At 44.8% G+C, this 27,718-nt stretch overlaps 1 protein-coding gene across 2 annotated transcripts in view; it reads right to left on the bottom strand.

The window, feature by feature from the left end:
• Positions 1 to 27,718, bottom strand: part of SKI (SKI proto-oncogene) — a 145,054-nt gene that overhangs the window by 16,814 nt on the left and 100,522 nt on the right. The window lies entirely within an intron of this gene.

Here is a 27,718-nt window from a genome sequence, read left to right as displayed (position 1 = left end):
TTTATTATTATTATTATTGTGTGCGGAAAGGTAAATTTTAATGTGGTTTCTGAATTGGAAAGATTATTTTAAATGAGAACAGAGCAGACTTTGTTATTCTGTTTGCAATGGTTGTTATGCCGATGACTTCACTACCCCACAGCTGCAGTGGATTCTGGGGGCGCTGCCAAGAGCTGCTTTGCCTTTTCCACAAGTGCCTCAGCTTGGCCTATAAATCACCCTCAAGCATAAAATAGTCCTTTGGCAGGCAGGACCCCTTTCCTTCAACACCACAAAGAAATAAAATTCCTACAGTCCCAGCGTGGCTTGCAAAAAAAATTGGTAACTACTGGTTTCACTGGTGTGCTGGGGATACCAGATTGAGCCACCGCCAGCACAAACAAGGCTAGCGGACGGGCTCTGGACCTCATTCTGCATGAAGAGTACAAATAATAAATCAAGAACACACCAACTTTCTTTCTTTCTTTCTTTCTTTCTTTCTGTGAGCTGGAAAACTCATTGCTTTTCCATATTGCTGTCCAACAAGGCTCTTATTAAGATGGCAGCACAATATGGCAATAACCAGTAATAATCCGAATACTGTATGTTTATACAGAGCTTTTCCATCCCACCATTGCGAAGCACTATACAAAGATGCATAAGTATCCACTGTCTGTGTTTTATAAATGAGGAAACTGTGGGACAGAGAAGTTTTAAGGGCAAGATTTTCATGTGTCTACTGATTCTGGGTGTCCAACTTGAGACCCCTTAGAGGCCTGGTGTTAGAGGGCGGCTGCTCAGCACTATCTGAAAATCAGGCTCCTTTAAGGTGTCTCCTTTAGGCACCCAAAATGGAGTCACCCGAAGCCACTATCTTTGAAAATTATGTTCTGAGTGATTTACCCAATTTTCAGAAAGGTAGTTTCAGGCAGAGCTGAGATTTGAACTCCCTTCTCCAGATGCCCATTCCATTACCCTATCCACTCTGCTCACAGCAAAGCCTGGAGCTGGATGCCATACAAAAACACAGCCCCTTTGCCAGCCTTGATTTGGAGGTAACTCAGACATCAAGTCCATGATCAATCTGCTGCTTTTATGGGTGGCAGAGCAGCTTTGCAGAGCTGTGGCTCAAGCCAACCAGTCTCTAGTTAATGCCAGTTAACCTGGCAGCCTGCGCTGCTAGGACTGCTCGTGGTCTTTTACAGCCCGATTCGCGCTGTAACATAATCGAACCCGGCACAGATCTCTTACTACAGCATTCTAAGGCGAGCTACAGGCTGGGGTGCCTTCCCATACATAGCAGACGAAGCAGAGCGCGTGTGTGAGTAACCGCGAGTGCAAAATTAGCCCATGCCCGCGCCAAATGCCAGTGTCAATGGATTTGCAAGGGCTTCTTTTGGCTCAGCGTCAGCCTTTTATTTCTTTGGGCTGACGCTGGAAGTGGCTATGCCACAGCCCCTCCTCCCTTGCCAGCCAGAAAGGGGCACTTTGGAATGGCTTCTGCGGAAAGCGCAGGGCAGCGGGGCTGGGGAAAGGTTCGTTTCTGCTGTCAGAGATGCTGTCTGTGCAGAAGCAGTGACAGCATCAGAATGGTATTTGGCAGGCGAGGCGGCTCCCAGCCCTATCCACTGGGGATGGTGAGCAATGTGGGGAGGGGAAAGGAAGGGGCCTGGAATGAAAAAGGCAACAGGTGGCAAGACTCAGCATGGAGACCAATCCTCCCCCCCACATCCCCGCTACCCAACTCAGCTGCAGGAGAACATTCTGCTTAGGCAGGATGGAGGACAGCCATCCTGGGCCCTGTACTGTGCACACATGGATAGCACCATAATGGGCTTGAACTGGGGGGCCAGTGTAAAAACAAACAGCTTTTGGGGAATGGGGAGGAAAGCATCAAGTCTTAAAGGGGCTTGAGGAAAGATATTTAAATAGAATCACCTCATTTGCATTTCCAAGGGACAATGTGTCTCCTTTTTTCTTCTCCGCCCTCCTCCCTTTTCCCCTCTAATCAAGGCTGACATCCAAGGCAGAGGGGGAGCCTGAGCTGCACAAAATAGGAGCAGACAAGCAAAACAATCCGTGCCCCTTGCTGCCAGTGGTCAGCACTGTTCTGTTCCTGTGCACCGGAGCCATGGGGGGAAATCCTGGTTAACAGCCTCGAAGGGGGAGAGAAAGAGAAGAGAAACAGCTGCTGACAGCCCATGTAGATTGTTCTAAATGAAGCAACATCATCTCCCACCATGTGGTGCTAGCATTCCTGAGAATCAGGGTTGGCTTGTGGGCCGGGTACTGGACTGTGATTTGGAAGCCCTGCAGTCTGTTGCACACATCGGGCTGCTGTGTGACCTCAGGTAAGTCATTTCACCTCCCTGGCTTGTTTCCCCTTCCACCCTTTATCTGTCTTGTCTACTTAGACTATTAGCTCTTCAGGAAAGGGACTGCCCACCAGGTACAATTGGACCTATGGGTGCTACTGGAACACTGCTAATAAGAATTGCTTTCTCACCCTCTGTGAATAATAATGAATCAAGAACCAGGGCTGTTCATGAAGAAGTGGGGATAATGCTTTGAAATCCAAAAAGCAGGGGGTCGCTCTTTGCCCTGTCACACATGCCATTTGGTTACCCTTCTCGTTAGGTTCCTTCTCGTTACATTCTTATCTGTCTAGGCAGCCACTGAAACTGCTTTTCCCTCCTCACTGAGTTACAGCAGCTGTGCCATAAACCCATCAAAGGCTCATGTTCTACAGGTGTCAAAATTGGTCAACTGATGACCAATAGGCCCAGTAGAGATGTCATGCAGGCAGTCAATGAGAAAGCATCATCACATGCCTCTCATCCAAGCATGACTCAAAGCAAAGCAGAGTCTGCTAATGAAATAGGTAGAATTTGATCTTCCTACCACAAGGGAGCGTGAACAACAGCTCAAAAAAATCAGGGCTGAGGAGGAGGACGACTACAAGAAGGGAAAAGACAAACACACTCTAGTAGTCTGGACACTGAAATGCAAAACTATTACAAGGCTTACAAATTACTTACTATTACTTACAAGGCTTACTATTACAAAACTCTCCCTTCCACATGATTCACTGATTATACACCAGGCTAGGACAGGCTCTCGGCTGGTAATAAGTAAAACTGACAAAAGTACCCCTCTGTCGCTTTCACCGTGGGCAAAGTAGCCAGCATGGGGGAGACACAGTAGATCATATGTGAATGAAAATTCTTTTATTTCCATCCATATATATAAATGTACAAACTTTACAAATAAAATATTAACACAGGTGGCATTTAACGGGGCACTAAAGGATGCTTTCACCATTCTTATAAATGACCTCCCCCCAGCCTCCCCGATGTGTGAAATAAACTCTTAAAAGCTTGAAACATCTATTTCTGTTTCCTTAACCTTATTCCCCTTTGCTTGTGTTGCTCAAGAACAATGGTTTGTTATTGTATAGCTCCACATAAGCACTGGGGCTTTTCATGATGGTTTGTTGTGGCAGGGTACCTCATGAAGCCTAGAGCTACGCAAAGTGGCTTGTTATTGTAGAGTTGCTCAATTGCACTGGTATAAGATGTCTCTTGTTATAGGGGAGTTTAAGGGCACTGTGGCATTTGCTTTGGTAAGGAAAGGTTTATATGGATCCTAAAGAAAAACATAGAAGTGAGATTTTGGGCCTGCTAACCGTGATGGCATCCCTTTAAAGTCACACTGGTATTAATCAAGCTAGTTTGGATTTTGGCCAAATGAGATCACATTTGACATGTCATGCTAGCTCGATTAGGTATTGTATTATCAAAGCATGAGATCAGTGGAGATGACCTTTACCCGCTGCTTCTCAGAAAGACACCCCACTCCCTTCTGAAAGCTAAATAATAATACTAAAACAAGCAGATCAGGAGTTAAATAGCAAGCCTGGCCTGGCCCCTAAAAGTTCCTTTTCAGTCCAACATTGAGTGAAAATTGGGCTCCCAGAATAAGACACTTTCAAGCCACTCAAGATGGAGTCATTCCTGGGTATTCTCTCTGGGGACAGTTTCCTCTCTAGCATCTGGGCTGAGTGGGTGATTTTTGTTCTCCAGGCTCCTCTATTCCCTGAGGGTTTCTATTAGGTACAAAGCAGGGAGTGCTCTGGGGGGTCTGTGTGTGTGTGTCTGTGTCTGCCTAAGCCCCCTGTAATCTGAGTAGCTATCCATTACGGGATAAACACAGATGCTACAAAAAAGCAGTGTCCTCACTTGGAAGACGAGAGCAATAGAATGGGCCAAAGTCTCTGGGAGCACCTTTTGCAATTTGACCCTATATTCAACAAGCAGCAAACATGCCTGTTTCTCTCGTCTCTGAAACCAAGCAGCACCCCAAACCCAACCTCTGTAAACACCCCAGGGATCTGTTCAAAAGCCTGGGCTTCATTCTGCTCACCCTCACTCGTTTTATGCTACAGTAACCCTATCAATTTACATTAGTGCAAACAAGAGCAGAATTGAGCCAATTTGCCTAACAGGAGCAGGAAACTTTAGGTGGAGAGTAGTGAGCAGGCGGGCAGTCAGATATTTTAAGGTAGCTACCCAAAACAGGGGTTGCTTAAAGTATGTGGAGAGATGAGGGTCCCTGGCTAGGAACACAGGAACTTCTGTACCAGATCACACCAGTGGTCCACCTAATTCAGTCTCCTATCTCTGATAGCACCCACCAGCAGATGCTTCAAGGGAAGGTGCAGGAAACCTAGTAGACATTTAACAGATGGGTATTAATGGGTGATATGACCCAAAGTGAAGGCTGCTTTCAATTTCAGAGCGGTTCAGATTGGGATTTGCAGGGCTGCATCTGCCTCAAGGGGATCCAACCGAGAAGCAGACCCCCAAAAAGGAAGGGACCCAATTCTCCAGTTCCAATTCAGCCCTTTGGGGCTGAAGATCTCACCACAGCTAAATCTATTCCTAACCCAGAACCCCCCAAAAGCCTACTGCAGTTAAAATGGGGGAAACTCCTACACATTGCACTGGATTTTTAATCCTTCCTAGGAGGGATATGAATGCAGCCCCTGCCCCCCGCCCCCTACCCCCCAGCAGGGGGTAAAGCAAGTGAAAAAAGAAAAACTCCAGGCTTTTGCTCTTCGAGTTCAGTGATGCAGGGCAAGCCCGGCCACTATGGCTATTATTGTAGCTTTGAGAATATCTGACAGGCTGGAAGCAGGTGCAGTGACCCACACTGCATGGGGTTACTGATTCATCTTTGCATAGAAATCAGACAGCTAAAGGGACAGAGCACGTTCTATGCGGAGACTCTGATTAGGCCATAGGGTGTCTTTCCCTCAATCCTGCCCCTTCCTTTTAAATGGAGCTTGAAATGGATCGGGGACATGGGAACAATACTAGCAGAAATCACTTTATCCTACTTGGCTGGGAATTCCTTTAAAGGGCTGGATTGTGGCCTGGCTTCATGTGGTTGCAGATGTGCTAAGAATAAAACCCACCCTTCCCCACTGCACTGATCCACTCCTCGGACCACAGCCCTGGGTATAGATGCAGGGGACGGGCAGGCTCCATGGGGCCACTACTGCGCCCCACAGGGAAAGCTGAGCCTGCACCAGGTTACAGGACTCTAGCAATGGAGGGAGACAGGGAAGGAAACTGTGACTCACAATTCCGTCCTACGGCCGCTCTGCTACACGCCTCTCCTAACACAGGCCTGAGCCCAGAAGGTCCAAGGTCGCCATCAAGAATGAATTATTCAGTCCACTGGGGGAGGGAAGGGAGGGTGTGAAAGGGCAATTCAGGAGACCAAGCCACAGTAATGCATGATTTTTACATGTACATCTACGCATCCCAGGGAGATAGAGGGGAGGGGCTACGGTCAAGAACTTGGAGCAGATCCTACAGCAAACAAGAGTCTCTGTCTTTTTATGGTTGCTTTAAATGTCTCCCATCACACACAGAGTGATCCAAGAAACCTCTATTTTCATCTCTTTATGTGATTACTAGAAAGAAATATGAATCTGTGTGCATGTGTATGGATTTGATTCTTTATCTCCCTCATACGGGTGTACCTCAGGAATAATGCCATCAAAGTCACAGGGGTTACACTCACATAAAACCATGGGAAGCAAAATCAAAAACAGGCCCATAAATCTATGCATAGCATCATAGCGTGTTGTTCAAGCTGAGAGCTGAGTTCAGTTATACCATAAGAAAGGGTGGAGCTTCCTGTCTCGGCAGATACTCAGTTTGGGCGTGAAAATTAGGTGGATTTCTCACTAAGAACAAAAACCACAAGACCAGACGCCAGTCTGATACCGGTTTGAAGAAACCTCAAAGATACACTTCTTGGGGGTTAAAAACGTGACAGACACCAAAAGATAAAAATACATTAAAAAATAAAGCAGCAAACAACTAAGTGGCAGGTAATAAACTATACCATCCGGGTCAGACTCCAGCCCAAATGGGCAAGGCTGTGACCCAGTTAAGTTGTGCAGCACAAAAGCACCACTCTTTGTGATGCTGTAGTGAAGGGTTGGTCTAAAATTGGGTCTAGTCCAAAGCCAATGGGAGTCAGTCCACTGACTGCACTGGATGCGGGATCAGAACCTGGTTAAATGATAACCGTAAGTTATCGTTTCTGGTGTTTATAACTGGCTGCAAATATTAGCTTGGGGTGGAGGGAGGAAACCTAGGTTCAGCTCTTGGCTCTGTCCCTGACTCACTGTGTGGTCTCGGGCAAGTCACTTAGCCCACCTTGCACCATCTGTACAATGAAGATAATGGCTCCCTACCTCCCAGGGGTGTTGTGAGGGTAAAACCAATTAATGACCGAGAGTGGCACAGGTAACAGGAACTACGTATGTTCCTAGGCGGACTTAATTCTGCCTGCAGTGGGGGTGACTGACCCTCATTACCATTCAGGAGCTTCTTGCTGGCCTAAATGAACATAGCAAGTCTGACCAGGTCTTAGTGGATGGGTGCTTATCTTATTATTTTTTTAAAAGGCATTTGGCCAATGCTTAATTTGTAATGAAAGAGGTGCCAGGGCTGAACTGCCAGGCCCAGAGGTGCCAGGGCTCGACCCTGACACAAATTAAGCACTGCATTTGGCCCAATGTAGCACCTGTTTTGGCCTGCTCGGAGAGGCCAAGGACCAAATTGGCAGGATTTTCAAAAGCACCTGTGACATATGAACACAAATGGCACTGAAGCCAATGGGACTTGTACTCCCAAGGCCCTGGGATGCTTCTGAAAGCCCGACCCCAATTTGTGTGTGTGGGTGGGAAGCTTGCCCATTGCCACCTGCAGAGGTGGTTACCTGAAAAACTTTATTCTCCAGGAGCTGCCAGGCTGGAGATTTTCCCCAGCACTCATTTGAGTTTAAAAGTAAACCTTCCAACCAGAAATTCAGTAGCCAAACGAACAACAATGGTGCATCTAATCTCTCTGTCCAGGCCTCTGCACCATGCTCACTGCTGTGGTATCTAAGCATGAGGTGTAACACAGGAATAAGCTGCTGCTTCTTTGACTCAGCAAACTAGGAGTTCATCCTTATCAAGATCAGGCTCAGCCCTGGTGATACTGTCCTCTTGCAGCAAAAGCGTTGTAGAAAGCACTTAGAGATCTATCACCAGCTATGGCCCACAGGGGCCCATGGATGACATGCAGCTGATTCAGGAAAGCCAGATCCACATGGGATTTTGCTAGACAAAACAGATAGCAGGAGCTTCTGAGATACAGCCCGTGCAGCCACAGCTAGCTCATAGAAAGCCCATGAGTATTCAACCTCAGCCAAGGAACAAGACTCTTCCATCACCAAGGAACCTTGCAATTAAAATAACACCAGCCAAACAGAAGAGCTGAAATTGTCAATCCTTCAGGAACTGCTGTGATTTTCTTAATCAGAGATGAAAAGTGGGTCAGCACAACTATCCTCACCCCTCTGTGTGCTGTGCTGCTGCGAAGAATGGCCGACGAGCCCCAAGACAGCCTCTGTATGCAAGATGTGTCACTCAGCGTCTAGTTAGAAGTCAGGACCCCCTGAGGTCTGTTCCGACTCTGGAAAGGAGTGGTGTAATGCTCAGAGATAGGGACGGGGAGACGTGATTTCTAGGTTCTATTCTGAGCGCTGCTGCTGAGGCACTAAGTCACTTCAATTCAGCTCCCTCGTGTATAAAATGGAGACAACCGCCTTACCCACCTGCAAGGACTTTGTCTTGGAAGGAAGTTGACACAGACAGTATCCTTGAGCAGAATGAAACGACAGTGTCCCATATGGAGTCCCATCTCCCAGTGAATCCCCTAACAGTTGTTCATTTTTAAGGGCCCCAAGGTTGGTTCAGACCATTGCACATGCCATCACGGCCACACATCCTACAGGCCAAATGGCAGGGTGAACAGGACACCCCCCGAGATGCCATAAGCAGCAGTTTGGAGAAGGCGTGCATTATGTTACCAACAAGCGCTCTAAGCTGCTCCTTCAAGTCAGAGTGCAATCCCCGAGGAACATGGAGGCTGGGGTTATAGCCTTCTCCCCAGGCGTTCTTATGCAGGGCGAGTCTCCTGTGACTTACACCAGTGCAAATCAAGACTAGCTCCCCTGAAGCCAATGGAGCTACACATGCGGTCAAACCCGAGTAAGTGAGAAGGGAATCAAACCGTGAGTTTACTTGGCTGGTGCAACACACTCACAGGCACCCAGTTGTGAACAAACTCCCGCAAAATCCCAAACCAGGCATAATTTAGATTCGAGTTCCCTTGCATCCAAATCCTTTAAAACAGTGACACGAGCTCCAATCACTAGAACACATGCTTCCTACAGGTTTTGGCGATGTGGCTGGCTGGTGATCAATAAGGTATTAAGGGGGGGCGGAGGTCTCTATCGAGGACTGTACTTTCACGTGGATTGCAGGAAAATATTTAGTCTGATGCAAACTGATGGGTATAAACGACCTGTCTCAGTGTAACAGAGTGAGCTCAGAGCACTATAATCTGGAGCAGTAGGAAGATTTACTGCATCTTTACTGTATATATTTAAAAGAGAAAAACCTACCACATCTAAACACCAGTTCTAGGAAGCGCTTCCTACAGTCTGCCCTTTTTATTTTTTTTATTACGTTTCTGGTTTTGGTGGCAGGAGTCCAGACCGTCACAGCGCAGAGCTCTCCGTCTTCCCCCTCCCGACAGGTCTGGTGGAAACAGCGAGTATTCATTTTACCCTGTCATTCTGGGAGGCCTGATGACATGAAGTATTTGCTTTCTATTCCTGCCCTTCCCAGCACGCTCACTGGCTGCCACTGTGTCGCCCTGCATCTGACCTGCGGGGAGGCTTCACAAACCGCAGCTGAAAGCACTTCAGAGAGTGCCCGTTACACAGCGGTTTGAAAAGGTGTTGTGAAAAGCTCCTTGCTGTGCTCACCCTACTACTGGAGACCTGACCTGGACTCACTTTGCCTGCTCTCAGAGGGAGAGCCTCCCCATCACCTGTAAGCCTTATTCTACTTAATCCACACCCGTGCAAATGGCACTTCCCCGCCCAAGAATGTTATGTAAGACGCAGTGTTTTAGTCAGCCGGTACTTGAGAAAGTTCATCTCAAGGATCTGGGAACAAAGGGGCTAATTCTCCTCTCAGTTACACCAGCGTCAAGTCCTTTGCCTCCAATGGACTCACTTCAGATTTACAGGAAGGAAGACAGGAATTGGACCCATTCTGGTTCCTACAAAATGCTTCTCTCACACAATTCCTCAGTCTAATAGAATTTCTGATACGGAGTCTGTTTTGTGAAATGTCTGGAGTGAAACAAAATTAAAACTGTTTTGTAGAATATTCTTTGCTTAGCCCCAGCAGCCCCTCGACTCTCATTTCCAAACTCCATGGCCAGCGTGCAGAGGAAGCCTTTTCTCCCTTCCCAGCCCTGCTGTCTGAACATTTCTTCCTTTTTTTTTTTGAACATTCTTTTTTTTTTAACTGTAAGATTTTAGTCAGGCTCCATTTGGTGGTTGTGCTTGAACTCACAACTAGCCAACAGTGGATCCATATCAAAAATCTCCCAGCCCAATTTCCTAACAGTTTGTTCCAGTTGCTATCACCAAAAAAAACCCACTGACCCTGCAGCTTGGTTTTAAAATTTCACTAGAAGAAAACAACATACATGTATGTGCATGATTTGCTTTTCAAAGTGCTCAGTACAACTGAGAAACTCCAGCGAGGCTGTGAATTTAGTAAACTGGGTGGATCTTGGCTCCAATTATGCACAGAAGCATATTTATTAGGACACAAAATGGCTGTGATTTGTTATGAACACACCTCCTGGGATACTTTCGGGTTGCTACAGGCTGTAATGTAGCTTGTAAACTTATTCCTGAGATTAATATTTCGTAGAGGTGTGGTGGTAGAAAGAGCCAGCTCTTCCAGCCTTGACATTTACATTCAGAAAAAACTGCTCTACAAGTTGAACTGGTATGCATCTGATGAAGTGAGCTGTAGCTCACGAAAGCTTATGCTCAAATAAATTGGTTAGTCTCTAAGGTGCCACAAGTCCTCCTTTTCTTTTGGCTCAAAGTTATTAGTGAACTCCAGAATTAAACTCTTACTCTCCCCCCTTGCCCCCAGCTGTTAAATTCTTTGCTGAAAAGCTTCTTTGGGCCTGATCATGCATATTCTGACCAGGGGAAGCCGAGGAGACTTTGCCCATCAGTAATGGTTGATAGGGCTGGGTCTATAGAGCTGGATTTCAAGGGATGAGGCCAATCACCAACAGCCAGCTAAACAGAGAATACAGAAACACTTCTGCAGCTTGTTGTTGGTTTACCGTTTCCTTCAAGGGCCTGATTAAGCAACCACTTGGATCCAGACGACGGTCCTGATAAGGGCTCTTCCCTGCCTGCTTGATCCCTAGGTGCACGTTATCTTTGATGGACTGACGTCAGCAAATGAGCACCCCATTCTGTATTGCACTGCATTCAAATCAAAGCCTTTTTCTGCAAGGGGTACCATTTTAAACTTTAAACTTTGGTCTACGTTAAGGTTCAGATGCATCTTCACACAGGAAAATCACAGCATATATATGTTAAATAAGCAACAGACAGTTTCAGCTTGCTGTTCCGAGAAACTCTGAGCCAGACATGAACAGCTCTTATCCTTGAAATCACTCCCAGACCCCTCCCCGGTTTACCAAGCTGACTAAATCTGGGGAGGATTTTAGACGTGCAGCCCCTGATGGGCTCCTTGCTCACAACCACATCAAAACACACACACACTCACACACAAAGCCCAGCGAGGTTGCACAGCTGGAATCAGGCAATAAAAAAACCCAGTGTACTAAAAAAAAAAAAAAAAAAAAAGGTTTTGAGTGCAGTTGGAATGCAGCTGTGGATATTATTTTACACAGGGAGGCTTGCATGTGTGTACGCGCATGTGTGTAAATACACGTGTGCATGTGCACACGTGCGTAGGTGCATCTATAATAAATAGGAAGTATTTCACTCTGAGCAATCTGGAAAAAATGTACCAAGTGAAATACTTCTATTTATTTTTAGCCGTAAACTAATTTGTTTTTAGATTCCAGCTGCCATCTAGACTAGGGGAAAAGCAGCAGTCCTCATAGGGCAATGCACTAACGGCTTCACGAGAGCTGGAGGGACCAGTCTCAATCCTCACAGCCTGTACTAACCAGTTGTCTCAAACACATATACAAGTGTCAGAGGTCAGTGCCTGGGTAGGATGCAGGGGATCGGCTCAACTACAGACTGTAACGTTTCTATTACCAAAATAATCCTCACCATAATTAAACACCCACACGCGTGAGCACATGCACGTACGTACACACACACACACTCCTATTCTGAGCTGTTATTTCTGAACCAGGGGTTTTCCAGGTTTGGGGGGAACGACCCTTCCCTTTCCTTCCATTTCTTACCCCTTTGCTTCTAGTGCTTATTGGTGCAGTGATATCTACCTGAATTTGCAGACAGGCTGAAACAATAGCTCAGGGAGTCAGAGAATGGTGTTAACCTGGGGTCACCACACCCCTGGGGGGTTGTGAAAAGATATCAGTGGTTACCACCAGGCTTCCCTTCACATGTTGCTAAATGGGAATGGGCCTCTAGTCTAGGGCAGTGCTACTCAAAGTGGTGGTCCGCAGACGAGTGCTGGTCCGCGAGCCATTGGCTGCCGGTCTGTGCGCACACTGGAAAAAAAAATTGCCAGTCCCCCACATCAGATAGCTTGAGAAGCACTGGTCTAGGGGATGCCAGTATGGAAAAGACTGAGTACCAGTGTTATGAAACAAAGTGACAAGGTGACTTTAAAAGTATGCTTTCCCCTTTGAATCAGACCGCTGCCTCCAGAAAGCCTTCTACTCTATCTGGATGACAGTTGCAATAAGCATATAGCTTTTACAATCCAAGGATCTCAAAGCACTTTGCAAGCATTTATTAAATAATTAAGCCTCCCACCTATACCTGTATTATGCAAGAAGTTAAACTAGATATCACGGCCGCTGCAGGGCTCCGTAATCTATGAATTTACAGGGGTTGCCATTATGAAACCAACATTTATCCATATGAGCCATCTGAGACTTCATGTTTTTCCAATATGCCTGAAATAATCCCACATCTCAGATACGACTAGTAATCACTGCAGATGAATGTTGACTTGCTAGTGATGACCAGAGGATGACAGCAGAGATTATTATTCTCACTGCACAGATGGGGAAACTGAGGCACTAAATACTCAGAGTAATTATGGACAGGGCCAAGAACGGAACACAGAGTCCTGTGCTGTAATCACTACATTCCCTCCCCAAATAGCAAAGGGAGTATAACCTGAATGCCAAGAATTAAACCTCTGGAGTACAGTGCTCCCACAAGAAAACCTTTGTAAAGGAAGTTCCAAAGAAATAAAGTTGATTTTTATTTGTTAAGAACTGTACTTGGTTTTTGGCCCTGGTTCGGAGCCTCTTTCCACTGGCTACGACTCTGCCTTGCCCATCCAGTGCAAACTAAAAATTATGGCTTGAAAAGAATTCCCTACCCTGAGATTTGGTTTTTTTTAAAAAAAAAAACAAACAAAAACAAAACACACACACACACCCCAACACTGGAGCAGAGCCAATCGCGGACACTAGTGCAAACCAGGTCAGGGGGACTAAGCAAGAAAAATGGGCCCTTTTCCTCTGGCCATTTTTGTTGGCAACAGTTGTGTGGGAACTCTTGAATGCTATATGGATACCAAGTGTGTGTGCGTGTGTGTGCACATGCGTGTGTGAGAGAGAAACTGAGTGTGAGCGTGTGTGCAGGAGGGAGATAGAAGTTGGGAGGAACCTAGGGGCCTTGCATTGACACCAATGAAGTTGAGGGGAGTTTTGCCATTGGGTTTCATGGAAGCGGGGTTCAACAAGGAAGCAAGTAACCTCCTCTAAACAGCCCTAGTCTGCTCATTTTGAAACACTGGACTGATTCCCTATGGGATCATTGTCATGGGAACCTAAAAAGCATTTACTGACCAGATATTATCCCCCCTGCTTTTATTATTATTTTTTTTTAATTGAAACCAGAATCTGCTGCCCTAACTGCCTGTAAGTTCCATCTTGAAATTCTCTCCAAAGCATCAGTTCCTCTATTGAGAGGAGTCCACTCTGCCAGCCGAGATTCTCATTTTAATTTCAAACCTTACATAAAAAGGGCAAGTATTCCCCTTGTGGCTTCCACCAATGTCGGCTCAAGCAAGCGTGCTGTTCTTCCTCAAATACCATCCGACGCATAAGACCCTTCAGTGGCCAGGGGTTTACGAACTCAGAAGGGGGCGGGGGGACACCAACATTGATAGAAAACAGACGAGGTTTTGTTGTTGTTTTGTTAAACCCTCCTCTAGTATCGGGGCAGACTGTTAACAAGCTCTAAAACGGACTGATTTGGGGGTTTTCTGATTCCTCTGGTGCCTGCGGTAGTCACCCTCGGTCTCCTAAAAACACATAACCCGCTTTTGATTTAAAATGGGAATGTAGCTAAATGCTGCCAGCACCTGGAGAATGCAAACTTACAGGATTCCTCTGCTGCAAACTGTCAATGATACTGTGGATTTCTGCATTTTTAAAAAACTGGTTCCAACATGCTGCATGGCAGATTTACCCCCATCCCCCACCCCCGTCTGTGCGATGAAACATCTTGGATGAGGGACAGGCAGAACGTGCCACACCATTAAACAAGCAAGCCACCCCAGGAAGCGCAGCTGCAAACAAACTGGCAAAGATCTGCAAGTGTCTTTCGATGGCAACTTAACAAAGAACATCCCTTGAATGCATCTCCAAGCTCGAGATGGCTTATTATGTCTGAAAATAAGCCCTCTGCTGACCTCCACAAACTGCAGCACCCACTAGGCTAGTCCCTCCATTACAGTGCACACTCTGCCAGCTGCGGGAAGAGGACGCTAACACACACAACTGTTTTTGCACATGGCAGCTGGTTACAGCTCTACAGATCTGAATGATGCTTGTATGTCACCATGAAAGCACTGAGCAGAGCTCTTCGGATGATGCTGAAGCTCCCTTGCCCCCCCATATGGACTGGTATTTGTTTTCAGATGCCTCCTTGCTTTGTTCTTCCTCACAGGCTTGTTCCTCTTGCGTTAAGGTCTCTCCACCTGGTACCTTCCAAAACAGCACCCATGCCGATACCCCCGCCCCTGCTTAACCTGTAAGTGCCGTAGTCTTCCTCAAAGGCAGCTGTTTGTTCCCATCCTGCTAAACTATTGTCTTCATGGTACTACCCCCAAGGCATAATCAGCTTCTCCCAGTGGAGACTGACAACAGTCTGCTTCTAAAGCCAGGATCACCCCCGATGCAAACCAAATATGCTAACCGACAGGCTGCAGCAGCACTGGGCTGTCAATCAGAGCGACTGTCTCCCATCCATGCCATGTGAACTGGAACGTCAGCAGGAGTTTTACACCCCGAGCCCTGCTGCTTTTGCAGAGAGATGCCTACAGCTAAAAAGTGAATAAAATCCTTTATGGATGGCTGCCAGGATTATGATTTTTAAAAGCATTTAAAATATTTTATTGATAGAACATTCTGCAAAAGTCAGTGCAGGGTTTTTGTTGTTGTGGTTGTTGTTTTGTTTTTTAAAATATATAACCAGGGAACAGAAAGAAAAACAAAACTAACCCATGTAACACAAAGATGCAACGTCCCTTCAGGAATCTCTTCTGTCCCTTCTTGCGGAGAATTAGGCTTTCACATCCTCTCCTCACTCCTCCAGGCACCTAACCTGATACTTGTGGCAGGCTAGTTTGCTGTCAGGACCCTTGGCAAAACCATGGCACATGGGCATGTCCATGTGACACTGACAGGCAGCAGTGGGGCGGAGGGAGGAGGAGAGAAATAGAACTGAGAGATTCATCAGACTAAGCTGGGAAGAGTAGTCTAAGCACATCACAATGAATTACTTTAAAGTTCAAAGAGCCAGCAGAGAAATGAGAGACACTTCTTATATCCTGCAGGTTCCCAACGGACAACAAGTCAGATACTCTTTGGAAGATCTCGAAACACAATCCTCTGGGTAATTATGTCCCTTCCACAGAAAGGTAAAACAGAGGCTGTGGCAGCTTGCTCAGAGGAAGTCACTGTCAGAGCTAGAACAGGGATGCAGAAGTGTTGACGACCTATTCCCTACGCTAACCAGTGGACAACACAGGTTTTATGTCTCAGGCTGCTTAAAAAGTCTAAGGGAGGAGGTTTCAGAGTAGCAGCCGTGTTAGTCTGTATTCGCAGAAAGAAAAGGAGGACTTGTGGCACCTTAGAGACTAACCCATTTATTTGAGCATAAGCTTTCGTGAGCTACAGCTCACTTCAGCGGATGCATGGGTATATTGGGAGGAGGGTATATTGTCAATTCAGTGATTATGAATTAATGTGTACAAATCCCATTAAGGTTAATGGAAATGGAAATTCCCACTCCTAATAAATGACCATGTATGCCCCAATGCATCTCTCCAGGGTTTCTTAGGGACTGCCATATTTTTCATCCCAAGAAAACCTATGGTGCACACTAAAGGGAACGCATTGTGCCTAGACAGGGTAGGACATTTTGGGTACAACTCAGTGGCTAAAATGAGGATTTAAAGCCAATAAAGGGACATAGCTTTTTCTTCCCACCTCTCTTTTCAGTCAGGCCAGGGCCACTGGCAAAAGCTGCATTCCAGGGAGGTGGCTCCTTCACTACCACACACAGAGTAGAGGGAGAAATCAAATTCTTTGCTTTCAAAATGTTTTTAAAGCTACAGAAAAGACAGGCAGATGCTTCTGTAAGTACCAGACAACTAATGCGCTCTGAAGAAAGGTTATGATTCTAGGAAACCCACAAGAAGCTCATCTACTTTAAGTAACTGTTATTACTCCTGAAACCTCCCCAGAGCTCCAAGGATAAAGCCAGACAACCAATTACAGTCTTAGACTTTCAAAGCCTCTTTTGCTGCCTTTAGAAACAAGCATCACGTGCACTTTGCACCAGACATTGCGCTTAGGAGGGAAGTTTGTGGGGAGGGGGGAGAAGCTCTTCAGTTCAGCCTTTCCAGAAGCTCTATACAACTGCTCCTCTTTTCTTCCGGTGCCTTTTTTTTTTTTTTTTTTTTTTAAATTTTAAGCTCCAATAGGTAACTTGTCTAAACAGAACTAATGCGGCCTGGGATGTGCATTTCAGAAAGGATGCACTTAAAAAAATACATAAGTGACATACTTAGAAGAAGGTTTTTTCCTGCGATGTGGCCAGTGGGATTAAAGAAGGGCAAAGATTTGTAACAATTTTAAAAAATAAAAACCACCTATCTAAACCCAACCTGCTAAACAGAGAGGATAGACACATACATACTCAGCTCCTTAGGAGCAAACTTTGGCAAAGCAGCCGCATCCAAAGGAGACATTACACACACAAGCTTATAATGATCTCTATAAACAGAGTATGTTATTCTCCAATTCCTTCTCTATTCCAACATAAAAATCATCCTTTCAACCTATAACATTGTAGATGGCAAGATTATTAAAAAATGCAGCCGATATACAGGTGCAGTTATAAATTTATATCATGTCAAATGTGGAAGGAAAAAAGAATTTAAAAAAACAGAAAGGGGATAGGATGGACACGAGGGGAAAAAACTGGGACACCACAAGAAGGCTTTCAGCTCTTGTATAATGTGATGGATTTTAAGCCTTAAGGGGGAGAACTGGCTAAGCAATATTACAATGCAGCGTGACTGAGCAGCCACATGGATTGTGTCTGCTACAACTCTATTAATAGGATAAAAGTAAAGATAGAAGAGGTCTGGCTATATATACTGCCTGTATGAACTGCTTGGCAGTGGGGCGCTCTCTCTTTCTATATTAGGTCCCAGAACCTTCCAGAGCGGCAAACACAGTATCTAATGGTCCAGTCCCACAAACACATACGCACAAGTAAACTTTATTCGGCTGAATTAGCTCAATTGATGTTACCTGTGTAAGTGTTTGCAAGCCTCAGTGCAGCATCCATATCAAAGCACTGAAGTGTGCACATAAGTCCCATTTAAAGTTAACTGGACTTAAGCACAAGCTTAACTTTAAGCACACACTTATGTGCTTTGTGGAATCTGGACCTGAGATGGTAAGTGCACAGATACATTCCTTTTGTTCAAATAATTAAATAGCTGAACAGTTAGTCCCACCTTTACTATTTTTTCCACTCCCTTCTCATTTTCTTGTTACAATGCAAGTCCTATTGCACATTCCCATCCCATGTGCGTAATCTGCATGACCCCTATAAAGATGGTCAAATAAATATGTGGTGATCTCACAAGTATGGAAATAAGCTTATTTAAAACAAAAATTATATCTTCAGGGGATTTGGCAATAACTTTCAATTATTTTTAATTGCCTAGAAAATTAAAAGAAGAAAATAGTGTGGTATAAATGTTAAGGAACATTATTAAGCAGTTTTCATAACTTCTCAGTCTTAGCTTAATAGACAAAAAGAGACTTTTTTTAAGCCTCCCCTCATGGTCATCTGTTCAATATGAATGGACTGTCTGTTCCCATGCGTCCTCAAGGGGGAACTGAACTGAAACATTCTATGATAGAAACCAGACTCAGTTTGACCTGGTGGGCAAAAAGAACTCGACAGAACCCTCAAAACTTGGGTTTAATTATAAACCACTGCGAAGTCTGGATTGTAGCCTGAGAGCAGACATACAGGGAAAGGACTCAGAGAAGTTGCTTTGGAGCTATGAACATCAACCCCTTTCACCCCCCTTTATTTTTCTTAAGCATGGGGTGGGGTTTTTTCATCTTCATCAAAAATGATTTATTCACTAATTGCAAAATAAGCAAGATTTCCAAGGTAATAGCCCAAGTCTGTCTTCTTTTCTTCTTGGGGAATCACACTATCACAAGTGTTTGACATTTCATCCAACATATCATGGGAATCAACAGAGAATTGAAATTCAGCCCCCATGTTGTGGCTTCACGTTTTCTAATGAAGCCTGTGAAGCAGTGATTGGAAAACACAAGACTCTGAGCAGCATCATTTCTTCAAGCAGTCCAGCTGGAATGCAGTGAACCAAATCTTGCCTGAAAAGTACATGCATACGTCCTATGGACTTTAATACTCACATCCAGAAAAGAATTGGACTAACATTCTACCCTCACCCCTCTGCCATGCAAAAACATCCTTATTTTTTAATTATTTAATAACATGGGCCTTTGGAAAGTTTACAAGAGAGTGTAATGAATACTTTTGACCTGCTAAGAAAACAATATTAACCTGATTCTACTCTTACTTAAATTGGTGTAAATCAGCAATGAAGCCTGATCCAAAGCCAACGGGAATCAATGGTTGGCTTCAACTGTCTTTGGATCAGGTGCTCACTCCACTGAAGTAACCAGAATTACACTGGGATAAATGAAAAAAGAATCAGAACCATTAACACTCTCCATTCCACTAGTATCTCAGGAGGATATTAAACAGCAGCTACTAAAATTAGACCTTTTTAAATTGTCTGGCCCAGATAATTTGCATCCAAGAGTTTTAAAAGAGCTGGCTGAGGCGCTCACTCGACTGTTGGTTTTGATTTTCAATAAGTGTTGGAACACCGGGGAAGTTCCAGAAGATTAGAAGAAAGCTAATATTGTGCCAATATTTAAAATGGATAAACGTAATGATAAGAGTAATTACAGGCCTATTAGTCTGACATTGATTCTGTGCAAGATAACGGAGAGGCTGATCCAGGACTCGTTAATGAAGAATTAAAGGAGAGTAATATAATTAATGCAAATCAACCTGGGTTTATAGAAAATAGACCCTGTCAAACTAATTTGTTATTTGTGATACAAAGTTTGTCTGATAAAGGTTATAGTATTGTCGTAATATACTTCTATAAGGTGTTTAAGTTGGTATCACATGACATTTTGTTTTAAAAAAATAGATATAAAATGAACATGGCACACATTAAATGGATTAAAACTGGCTAACTGATAGGTCTCAAAATGTAACTGTAAACGGGAAATCATCATCAAGTGACTGCGTTTCCAGTTGGGTCCTGGAAGCATTGGTTCTTAATCCTACTCTATTTAACATTTTTATCAATGACCTGGAAGCAAACAAAATCGTCACTAACGAAGCGTGCAGATGACACAAAAATTGGGGGACTGGTAAATAATGAAGAGGACAGTCATTGCTGCGAGTAATCTGAATTGCTTGGTAAACTGGGCACACATTTTTAATGACTAAATGTAAGTGTATACATCTAGGAACAAAGAATTTAGGCCATACTCACAGGATGGGGACTCTATCCTAGGAAGCAGCAACTCTGAGTAAGATTTGGGAATGGTGGTGGATAATCAGCTGAATCGGAGCTCTCAGTGCAACAGTGTGGCCAAAAGGGTTTATGCAAACCTTGGATAAATGGGGGAATCTTGAGTTGGAGCAGAGAAGTTATTTTACTTCTGTATTTGGCCCTGGTGGACTGCTGCTGGAATAGTGCGTCAGTTCTGTTAACTCTCCACTATGGCTAGGGGAGAGGACCTTTATCTTCTTCTCTCCTTCTGTGCAATACTATTATGAAAAGCAAAACTCAAGGGAAACAAAGCCACAAATGGTACTTGAAGGATAATATTAGTGCAGTGGTTTGCAATCTATGGTCTGTGGACCTCTGAGGGACTATGTATAAGATTTCCAAAGCAGTCTGCATCTCCATTTCAATTTTTTTAGTGGCCCGCAAATGAAAAAAGGTTGAAAACTACCGCAGTAGTGGATATAACATAAACGCAGGAGAGCACAGAAATTCAGACTAACCATGAAACTCCAGGCAAATAATCTGTCCTTAACTCACCCTCCCGTGCCTAGATAATCAAGGATCTTTGACATATGTACCATCATGCACTGTTGAGAGACTTCGGCACCAAAGGGTGAGGTAAGGACACCATGCTGGTGTCCAGTGTTTCATTTAAGCTCTAAATTTCCCTGTAAGAGTAGCACTTTACCAGAGTTTTGTTTTGGTTTAAATGGTGCAAAACAAAAAACAAAAACAAAACAAAACCCACTTACAAAGCCGTGAAAATAAACTGTCTGGAGGACTTAGCTTATTTGCAAACCACCAGACACTGAAGTGCCTTGTTGCACCCAAACAGCAAACAAGAAGAATGTAAAACTCAAACATGTGATTAGAAAGAGGAAGCTGTACTACCCCCATCCCTCCTTTCACTTTTGCATCCCAACATAAAAGGGAGTGTTTCATTTAGCTTCAGTGGAGAAGGCCATGGCTAAAATGCCAGCACCCCATCCCCCTCCTGCACCCCAAACCCCTGCCCCAGCCCAGACCCCTTCCTGTACCCAAACTCCTTCCCAGAGCTTGCACCCCTCACCCACACTCTTCTGCACCCCTGCCCCAGCCCAGTGAAAGTGAGTGAGGGTGGGGGAGAGCAAGCGACAGAGATGGAGGAGAGATAGAGTGAGTGGGGCAGGGTTTTGGGAAAGGGGCGGAGCCTCAGGGAAGAGGCAGGTTAGATCCTGGGTTGCCCTTAGATTCAAAAAGTGATCTGGGGCACAAAAAGGTTGGAGATCACTGCTCTAAGGCCTTTTATTCTTCTTTTAGTCCTGTGTTTGAGAGATTACAGGTGGATGATCAAAATTCCTAGCAAGTCTCTAACTATCCTACCTCAAGGATGGGTCTCAAGTCTGTGGGTCAATTAGATTTCCCTACAACCAAACCCAAACAGAATCTGGGCCGGCTGAAGCCTTAGTGACATATACCACTGCGAACCTCCGGACCAGACAGGCGCTGGGAGTGCTGCCGTGGCTGCTTCCTCAGTCCCTGGGGCAGGGTGACCCATGGACGGAGCTACTCATCGCTCTGCAGCATACCCGCTGACTAATCTCGGGCTCTGGGGATGATGGTCATGACACGTCAGCTTGGGGGCATGCAGCAGGGGGAGACTGGGGAGTAGGGGAGGGGCTCCAAATGCGATAAGAGATTTTGCCTCCCCTTGTCTAAGGGAAGAGCAGTCGCTCTGCTAGTATCATGTGCTGCCTACTACACAAGGACTGCTTTACAAGCTACACAGAGTAAATAAGAGGGGACGTGGCATTTTGCCCTAGAGAGCCTGCTCAGGTTGTGAGAAATAGCACCGTTTAGGAGAGAATCTAACCAGCCAGTACACAGGACAAATATTATCTAGCTCCAGGGGAGTTGGGCAAAGGGATCAGGTGGATATGAAACCAATTACTGGATCGAAGGGCCTAAGGCTTCCAAGGCCCCAATCAATCACACTACGGCATGAACCACGCTAATTCACAACCATCCTCAGAAGGGGTTTTCAACAGCGCCCTTCCAGACAGCCCCGACGACCGGTTTCAAAGAGGGTTTGCACATCCTTTCCCCTGTCCATTTTGAAGAGGGATTTTAGTTTAACGAACATGTAAGATGAAGCCGGGCTGCAAACAAATAACCCCGCCAAGTCTACGGGATGCTTTTATCGCCAGGTCCCATCCTGCTGCTGCTGGTGCCAACTGGGAGTTTTCCCACCAACTTCCAGGGCAGCCAGGTTGAGCTGCCACAGTGAAGGTCCAAATCCTGCTCTCAGGGAGAGTGGTGCAATGGCCTTGCACCAGCGTACAGGACCAGAATTCATCCACCGAGACTCCAACCAGTTTCAAAACAGGTGGAAAGGGTTTAGGAGAAATTCTCCCATAGCCCCCTTAAAAAAAAAAAAAAAAAAAAGAATGAATTTGGTGGGGAAGAAGTTTATCATCTCATCTGCTGCTGCAGGGGAGAGAGAGCAGTGAGGGAAAGGCAGGCAAATAATAAGTCTGGCTCAGCTGTTCGGGGTGGCAGGTGTCCTGAAATCCTCATTGCAGAGAACAAGCCAAGAGGTCATGGGAGTCATGGGTATTTGGAACGGAGCGGAGAAACAATAGGTTTGGGGCCCTCTGTCCCCTTGCCTTTCTTGTCTCCTTTGTTAGTGGTCGCCTTCCCAGAATGGCCGCTAGTTTTATTTTAGGGGGTGTTGTCTTTTTTTTTTTTTAAATCTCCACAGCCTGGTGATTAAAAAAAAAAAGACCCCCTCTCGCTTTATTGTCTGATTCTGGCATGCACGTCACCAACCCCTTTCAGTTGACAAGCGAGGCTGCTGGAGACCCTTGTTCTTCAGTCAGGGCCAGGCAGCGGCAAGAATAACGGGGCCGGATGCAGGACCAGGCTCTTGAAACTTAGCTTTCTTATGCTCCCCCTTTGGTATTGCTCTCTGAGGGACCAGCTCAGTGAAAGCCTTGGGGGACATGGTGGTTAAAATGCTAGCAGGTACCATGGCACACAAGGGATCATGCTCTGGTGGACCTGAATCATTGGCAGAAACTGTGGTGAAAAGGACAGTCCAGACAAGACCCTTCTCCTTGTACACTTCGTGTCCACAGCTAAAACGGGTTGTACAGAAACCGGGTCTCATTGTTACTGCTGTGAGAACAGATGTGTCCTGAGAGGGTTACCTACTAGTTAAAGCACAGGGCAGGCTGTTACAACTCTAAGATTCTATTCTGGGCTCTATGTTGCTCACTTATATGACATAGAGGAAGTCACTTAACCTCTCTCTACCTCACTCGTGAGTGCTCTGAAGCTTAATTAATTTGTCAAGGGCTTTGAGGTGGTCATTATACAAGGGTAACAAATTGTTCTTGCTTAACCATAGTGTGTAGAGGGCCTTGAGAGCAAAACACTGACCTCACCAAAGTTCAGATAAAGAAGGCAGAAGGGCCAATTCTCCTCTCACGCAGTTTTACACCCCACTTCAAAAGTCCTGAAACTCCTGCTTTCCACCAGTTTGGAGAGCAGAGCAAGGAAGCGGTGAGATAAGTCAGTTCTCTGAGCTTGAGGGACGAGGTGAAACACTCAGGTCATCAACTGTTTTAATTTGGGGTTGGCAGTTGCCCAGAAATATGTTTCAGAGGCAGGAGAAGGAAAGAGGAAGGAGGATGGTCCTTGCCTCATTGATGTAGATGGACACATGGGACCGGATTCTACTCACTGGCTGTGGTGTTCCCTGGAAGTTACGCTAGTGTGAATCTACTCTAAGAGGAGAATCAAGCCGTTCTGGGTGACAAGTTAATCGCCTTTCCTGCATTCACAGTTCCACATACAGCTTTCATTTTGCCCCACAAAACAAGGACTTTTGCTGTGTGCTGTCACAGTCCATTTAATGGGATACTTCTTGTGCTTTAATCTCGATAAAGAGACCCACGTGTGGACTGGAGTAAAATCTTGAAAGGAGATTGGAGTGTAATAAGAGGGCAGATGGATTGAAAGAAGATTAATACTTCATTTGATTCCAAACTGCCTGACCAAATACGCTGGCTCGTCTGCTCCTCCCTGCCCGATCCGAAGATGATTCCTGACACCAGGCCAGAGAAATAAGCCACAAACACAAATGCCAACAAAAATGGCAGGTTTTATTTTATCATTTGGATTGGTCCCATTAATGTGCATGGGAGATGAGCCTGCAATATAGTTAAACCTTCCTCATTTTGCCATTTGCCATCCAAGGCCTCAATCTGTCCTAGGTTAGAGGGGCGTTGTATGTTTTACGACACCATCATATTTTGTGTGAGAATAGGGCAAGCTCTCTTCTCAAAGGTGTTTGGGCCCATTGTTCTGAATCATGGTTGTTCTCAGGTTCAAGAGGAGACATGTTTCTGTAAGCTGATTTCTCTGTGTCAGAGGATTTAATCAGGTCAAAGTAGCGATTAAAACCTGGACTAGAAACACAATCCTTAAAGGACCAGCTGCAATATTAAGCTTTTTATTTTTTGACTGCAACAAAAATTATTAAATATCTGTCCCTACTGAACATATCTTTTTTAAAGTTAATCTGAAAATCTGCTAGAATGTGGGCCTCTTTTCCTCCGTGGTGGGGAGGCCAGGCTATGGAAGGGTATTGCTGTCCGAATACATTTAGCACAGTACTCAATGTGACTGCATTATTCCCATCTGGACATGCTTGGTAGGTAGGTTTTTCTGATGCTTGGTTTTCTCCACTGTATGTCTTCTAAATTTTCTGCACAGTCATAACGCTGCAATACTATCTACAGTCTTTACTCCAGTTTCCAGCTTGCTACAGTGTAGGTCTGTGGTTGTTTCCATCCATCCAAAGACAACAGTTGTATACCATGATACCATATTTACAGTGATGAGGAAGAGGAGAAGAAGAAAAAACCCTACACACTAAACTGCATTTCTCCTCAAGCTTCATACAGACAGAAAAAGAACCACAAAGACCAAAAATACTTCCTTCGTGAATTCCATAAATAGGATGGTCACTGGGTGAATGAATCAATGAGCTTTGCCATGTGTGTCAGCCTCTTGCCCATAATGACACACAGGGAATTCTCATCTTCACATTGTCTTGCCAACACGAACTAATTAATCCTCATGTCACCCTGGGAGATGTCACCATAGCCTCATTTTCACAGCTGGAGAAACTGAGGCAGGGAAGGCCACTCAAGGGAGGAAGGAAGTGTGAGGTTCCTGGCTTCTCCTTCTGTGCTCCAGCCACCAGACCACATCCTAGAAACCATTGTCCATTTCTACTGGCACAATTCTCAGATGGGATGAGCAACCACAACTCCTATGGAAGTTCATGGGAGCTGTAGGTACCAATACCCAGTGAATCAGACCACAGAGGGATATTTTTAAAGGCACCTAAGGGATTTAGAAGCACAACCCCCAGTGAAAGTCAACTGCACTTGTTCCATTTACAGGGCTTGGTTCTTCCTCTCAGATTCACCCGTGAGACACCTTTCACTACAGCGGAGCTCCTCCTTCACGGCACAATGGGACATCATCTACACCCAGAGCATCCAAGATGCTGTACTCTTTTCTATTCTCCCCACAACTATTTTTCACATGCTTAACCATTTTAAAGCTAATCTGGGTCTTGTTTAATAGGATTAGATACTAAAACCCCAGCCAATTGGCATAATTCATTCTAGGACTAAAAGGCCGATGTGGAACACACACAGTATTGGATTTAGGGTGGTTGGGAAGAGAGTGATATTTACTCTTCCCTCTTCTCCATATTTAATCATCACTGGTATAGAGCTTGGAAAGAGTGTCTTTATGCAGCCCCTGGATTTCCCCACGCTGCATCATAATTTTAAAAGCAGGCTCTCCGTTAATAGAAGATAATGTGGTTTTTGAGTATTGTCCAGAAGCACCGACTAAATAAATGGAACAGTCTAATTTTAAGTTTACCTGAACTGGACTGGAGTCTATAGTTCATCACTTGCATCGAGGATTTTTTTTTTGTTTTTTGAACTGTGCTCACAAACCATGGCACTGTATAAAGTTCACTTGTTTCTTGCTATTTTCCGCATCTGGCTCTTGCGAATGTAAATTGCTCATCCTTTCCTGATCCACGGGAATATTTCAGCTCTGAGACAGAGGTTCAAGTAATGAATGTTAAGGATGTCCTAGAGAGCTGTAATTGTGCTTGCATCCTGACACCAATTCAACTGCCTCCCTCTGTTTTCACGACATGACATTTATATGGCAGTGCTTTCCCAATACATCTGGAGCATGTCCCATGCAGCTGTATGAAGCCCAGTGGAAATAAAATCATGTTTGTATGTTACACTGGAGGAAGTGTGGTCTCATGGTTAGCGCAAGGGCCTGGAACTTAGGGTTACTGGATTCTACTCCTGGTTATACCACTGATTTTTTGTGGGGCTTTAGATAAATCACTTAATTTCTCTGTGTCTCAGTTTCTCATTAAATACCTGTCTCTTAGGGGTCCTGTGAGTATTAATTAATGTTTATAAAGTGCTTTGAGATCCTCAGATGAAAAGCTCTATCGAAATAAGACTAATTGCTCTGGACAAACTACTAACAAAGCTCTGTGTAGGAAAAATTCAAAATGCTTCTCACAGTTCCCAGTTAAAACTCAGTTAAACATTTTATATTCTAAGAAATAGCTCAAGATGGGAATTGTGATTTATGTCTTCTACATACTGTGGGCCCAATTTTCAAAAGTTGGTCCCTTCATACAACTTTTGAAGGCTCAAATTATCAATTAGGATGAAAATATCCACAGGTTCATTAAAGAGGAGATTTAAGGCTGTGAGTATATGTTTATATTTTATAAACCCTCTTGCTTCACTTAAAGGAGGTTAGGAAGTATTATCTCCAAGACAGGATAGTTCACAATCCTCCACTATAGTGTTTTTTTTTGGGGGGGGGGGGGGAATGGAGGGAGACATTGTTTCTGGTTTTTTGGATCTTATTCTGAAGCATCTGGTACGGGTCACCAGATACCAGACTAAAAGAAGCTCTGGTCTGATCCAGTGGCAATTCCTCACTTCCTAGATGTACAAATGGCCATTTTCTGCATCTATGTACTCATTAGTACCTGGGATCTAGACATGCAAACAGGCCCTCCTTGTTTGAAACTGGGCACTATATCTAGGATGGAAAACAAATGTCCTAGCTATACCAAGGACCAAAGGCCAGATTTTCAAAGGTAAAGATGCAGAGGCACCTAGTGGGTTTTCAAAAGTGCCTAGGCACCTAACTCCTTTTGGTTTCAGTGGAAGTTAAGTACATAGGCGCTTCAGAAACCCCACCAGAGGCCTATCTGCACAAGAGGTGCCCAAATACCTTTGAAAATCCGGCCGGCATCTTTAACAGGATGGGCCCTGTATGAAAGGACCGTATTAAAGGATCTTCAAGATGTCCAGTAGATTTTTTCCTCAAGACCACTTCTACCAGCTGACTGATCTTTTCTTAGCCCCTTGGTCAGTCAAATTAATCAGGTTTTACTGTATGTTAACACAACCTGGTTTATGCTTCATAAGAAAGTCAAGGGTTATTCTTGTGATACATTTCCCTCCGAGTGGAATATGTTGCATTACGCTAAAAGAACAACGAACAAAGAGCCCTTGTACAACTGCTCTTTTATGGTTCTGTTTTCCACTGGGGCAGACACAGACTATTTTCCAATTCAGAACAATAAGTAAACAACATACATTCTTCCCAGCATAAGTGAAGACCTTAGACCTAGGTGGAGAGGGAATGAAAACTAATCCTTGTTGGCTTAGGTGTTTCACCTGTAAATCCTGGAAATGTAAGCCAAAAATGAAACCTAGAATTAGTTGGAGGTAAATGGGTGCTATCATGGGACAGACCACACACACACGCGCTGCAGTTTCACTAGTTTTAACTCTCCAGCTCCATGGCAGAATTGCTTTA

This window comes from Lepidochelys olivacea, assembly GCF_965140295.1.
Source record: "Lepidochelys olivacea isolate rLepOli2 genome assembly, chromosome: 18".
NCBI classification, from domain to species: Eukaryota; Metazoa; Chordata; order Testudines; family Cheloniidae; genus Lepidochelys; species Lepidochelys olivacea.
This window is presented reverse-complemented; position numbering and strand designations above follow the sequence as displayed.